Genomic DNA, 5223 nt, shown 5'->3' on the forward strand with positions numbered 1-5223 from the left:
TACAGTTTGGGGGTTTACCGTTAATTCATCACTAGTTTTCAAGTTTCCCGCAATTAAACATGCGTTAATTTTTGGATTACCTTCTACAAATCGTACAATTCTTCTCTCTAAGTGGTGATCTATTTTTCTTGGATGGTCAGTTCTTTGTTTATTTGCCATTGTTCCGGTTTTTTTGAACTGTTGAATAACGTACTGAATGGAAGAGCGTGGTCTTTTTACAATATCCTTGATTTCGGTTAGATTTTTTCCTTCATTTTGCAAGTTAATAATAATTTTCTTTCTATCCATTAAAATTTGCTTATTTTTGGATTCCCTGACAACAACAAAGCTGGTCCATTCCATGCACAGCCATTAAAATTAAGCAATTGCTTAGAAAGGAGGACCTACCACATATTAAATGCAATTAAGTTTAATATTGGGATTCCTAGCCTTAAAACGGTTAACTGTACGGAGACTTTTTTGGTGATACTTTTCGTACAATTATTGAATTTATGTAAATTTTTATGTTTTTAAGGAAAACGTTTGTATTTTTTTTATGTTGATTTCTAGTTTATAAGATTTTTTATAAAATGAATTAAAAAAAGTTTTAAATATGTATTGAAAAGTGACCATAAATTGCTAGTTTATATTATGAGTATGTCTGTACGGAGACTTAATTGATTCAGTGTATATGTAAGTGTGTGAGTATGTATATTAGGGTGGCCCTTATTTTGCACTTTTTTGTTTTTGATGTTTCAAAATTGTTCTCCGTCAGTTAAAAATCAAATGTTGAAATTTCAGAAAAATCTATAAATTGGTTATCTAACTAGATCCAGTGTTTCCAAGATATTGCACATGGCTCTGTTCTTAGATTTTGATATTGTTTAGCTGTATGGGAGGACAGTTTTCTCGTCTTAGAGCAAATGTAACGTAAATGTAAAAATATTATTTTTATAGTTCTAATCAGGGACCGAAAATAATAATTATTCTTGAAATTTCTAAGGAAAAAAGCCATCACAGGATAATATCGGAGAGTCAAGCATACCATTTTGATTGTTTTCAACTATATTTTCATAAAATAACATGCTTTTTAAATTCATGATTTTTATTTTTTTTGTCAGAAATAATTGTTATTTTTGATTTTTATTTTTTTTTGTCAGGAATATTTGTCAGACTTTGAGTTTTATTTTTTTTTGTCAGAAATAATTGTTATTTTTTGATTTTTATTTTTTTTGTCAGATATATTTGTCAGAATTTGATTTTTATTTTTATACCCCTCACCACGAGTAGCAAGGGTATATATAAGTTTGTCATTCCGTTTGTAATTTCTACATTTTTCATTTACGACCCCACAAAGTATATATATTCTGGATAGTTATAGATATCGAAGTCGATTAAGCCATGTCCGTCTGTCCGTCTATTCGGCTGTATGTTGAAATCAACTTTCCAAATCCCCTAAATAACTTACAAACATGATTGATACATCAATATATCGGGAATTCTTCCGGCTCGGTTGCCATTTAAAATCGAGAAAATCGGCCCACAAATGACTGAGATAACGGGACAACCTCGATCTTTGGCCTATTTTTGATTTATATCTGGATAACTAAGTCATTAATATAGGCATTATGGATATTTCAAAGTCCATTGCAACGATGTATGTATATAAGGCTTTGACCTACAATGGGTCAAAATCGGGAAAAAACATTTTTTAACCCGAATTTTTTTACCAGAAATATTTTTTTGTCATAATTTTTTTTTTACCAGAAATATTTTTTTGTCATAATTTTTTTTTTACCAGAAAAATTTTTTTGGTAAAAAAAATTTATGAACAAAAAAATTTATGACAAAAAAATTTTTTTGGTAAAAAAAAAAAATTATGACAAAAATAATTTTTATTTAAAAAAAAATTTATGAACAAAAAAATTTTTTGGTAAAAAAAAAATTCGGGTTAAAAAATATTGTAGACACAGTGTGTATACACAATTTTTTCTCGTAACTCATTTTAATCAGATTAACAAGAAATGATTATAATTGACATTAAACATAATAACATACATACTTTTTCAAAGGTAACATGATCAAAAAAAAAACCAAATAATACTTGGGTTAAAAGTTTTAAGGAAAAACGTGTGTTAAGGGTTTTTCGATCTCACTCTTTATATTCGTAGGTCGTAGAACATTTAAATGATTTCATGAAAAAATTTCAAACAATATAGTAACAATTTTTAAAAGCAATCGCAACCAACTATTTCGAATTTTTCTGTACAAAAACAATGTCTACTCAATAAATTAAAAAATCACAATCAGACAGATTTTAGTGGTGCAAGATTTACACAAAGAGTAGCAATATATACTGATTTAAGCGCTAACGAATATTCGGACAGATTTTCCAAACTAAAGATGGCTTAAGAATATTTAGCTAAAACTAAAACTTATAAAAATGAGGAGCTTAATTATCTAATCCGTGATCCAATGAGCTATCATATAAAAAAATTATTTCGATATTGAAATTATAAGAAAATATACTCAATTGTTTGCTCTATCGAATGCTATATATAATCTTGAATAAAAATTTCTATACGTCATCCAATTTTGCATAAATTTTCATCATTTGGTTTTTAGATAACAATTTTAGACCTTGGACGGACAACAATTTTAGACCTTGGGAGCATAAAAAATCCTAACATTGCAAAATAAGCGCTACCCTAATAAGAATGAGCATGTATTTGTGTTACACTCATAAAATTATTCATACGATTTGAGTAAATTTGAGTGTGTTTGGTTACTTTTTATAGCTGTTGTTTGTTTGCAAAACAACAAAAATATTTGTTATATGCATATATTTGTGTTGTTGTTAACAATTTATTCAAAAACTTTTTATTTTCCTGGCATGATTTGTTTTTACTACTCGCACAGAACGTTCTATATTTACAGTACATCTCTTTGTAAAATGTGTCCCTCTACTATTTAGCCCCTCAAAACTGCCTTTGTTTGACAGACGATTTGTTCTGTTTGTTAGTTTTATGAGACTCTAGAGTATATTTATGCGTAGTGATTGTATATTTTTCTTTATTTGTACTAAAGTTTCTTTTGTTTTTGTTACATAATTGAATTTGATGGGGGGGATTTTATGATGAGACAATTGCAGAACTACATTCATAAGTTTTTATTTACATTTTTATTTGAGAATAAGGGTGTTGAAGTCATAAAAGTGATTTTTGTTGGAAAAAATTGATAGCTCAGTTTGCAGGTAAATTATGCATAAATAGGAGAGTAAATTTTATAAAATTAAATAAAATATTTTATTAAATGATTTAATAGTAGTTCTTTTGTTGATGGTAGGGAATTATAAAGAAAACTAAATATTTGTATTTAATTTATATTTAGATTTTCAAAATATTGAAAAATCTCATTTTTACCATCTCACAGCTGAGATGATAAAATTTGGCAAAATATTATTCCCTTTGTGTTAAAATATGATTTATGTATGAAACACAATATGAAAACTTATTTCCTTCTTAATTGATTTACCAAATTTTGTGAAGATCGGCCAACTATTTGTATACATTTTTATACTTTTAGTTTTTTTTGTAGCGATTACATTGTAGGGCGTATGAGTAATATTTAATCAATGCATTAATACTTATACGTCCAGGAATTTTTTACATTTTAAAACAAAAATAAATGTTAACTGTGTAAATATTTGGTTAGGAAACTAACACTGAGATGCATTAGAGGATGAATATAAAGAATTTTCATAATATGAACTATTTATTAAGAATAAACGATCTATAGTGACATATTAAATTTGGCTTTCTATATTGAGTTTTGCTTACCACAAGTACTTATACAGATTTTGCCTAGAAATGCCCATTTTATTACCGCATTCCTCCAATTTCACTTTAAATTAATAAACTTCATTATTCCATTTTTGAGCCCCATTTACGAACTTCAGACTTTAATATTCATTCATTATTAATAACAAAACAAGTCTCAATATTCACAACAAGCACAATATTTCATTATCATCAGTAATCTATTAAGAAAACATTACCAAGTTCAAAAAATCTCACAAGTACTTTATAAATCATTTCTGTTCAAAGTAATATACCCACAATATAGCATATAAAAACATATTCAAGGAAAATGTCGAAAAACATTTCATATAATCTCCTAAAATGTTGTACTTGAAGCTTCATTCAAAAATTACGATGCGGTCTATCAAATGAGTACAATAAATTACATACAGTACATACATTTCATTACATTACTTACACATGAACTCAGGCTAGATTTTATTTGATTTCAAAAGTGAGTAATGTTTGTATCATGAAAAAAAACGAGAAAATTATAAAATCTCTTAGATTTGACAGACGGCAATTCGAAGGTAAGACTGCAATAATATATTAAGGTTAGAGTAACATAACAAATAGGAGGGCCAGCTAAAAAGCCATTTAGAAATCTAAGGCAAGAATTTTATTATCAAAAATTCAATCTTTTTTTTTTAAATAAATTCGATTCTTATAAACACTAAATTCGCATTTAAAATGTCAATTTTAATCGTTGTACCTATTGTGGGTTAGGATATATAGTTTTTGTTCATAAATTTGTTAAAATTATTTCCTACAAATACCTTTTGTAGCCTATTTTCTGGGATGTCTAAACACATATGTATATGAATGTACAAGTATATGAATATAATGAATGTATGACTATACTTACATATATGTACATTAGAGTGTCCCTTCGAATTAAATTTTTTTAAATGTTGAAACGGTACTCGCTGAAAACTTTCGTAATGACATAAAATACCACCAAAAAAAATTGTAGCTTGTTCTAAGAAGGGCAACCCGTGCCGACTTTCGATTTAGTTTTGACATGAATTTACAAGGGGAAAAAATTCATTTTCATTAAGGGTTAGTTTCCATTTTTGTGCTGTTATTGTAAATACTAGACCCCATTTTATATTTTTCTAAAGTTTCATCAAAATCGGCCCAAAAATATATAACATTTCGATATCTTTCCATTAGAAATTCCGAATATTGAAAAATTTGACCTTTGACCTTCACGATTTAAGGGTTAAGTTTTTACGATTTTAGGAAAACTTTCAGACTATATTTAGAATTACCTGGACTATAATATTCTGAATAGATTTTACTTAAAATTAATAACAGTAAGGAAATTTGGCTCTTTTGCCAAATTATGGCCAACAAATTTGTTTTTCTCGAAAATCGCAAAATT

Source organism: Calliphora vicina, chromosome 1 (assembly GCF_958450345.1).
Source record: "Calliphora vicina chromosome 1, idCalVici1.1, whole genome shotgun sequence".
NCBI lineage: Eukaryota > Metazoa > Arthropoda > Insecta > Diptera > Calliphoridae > Calliphora > Calliphora vicina.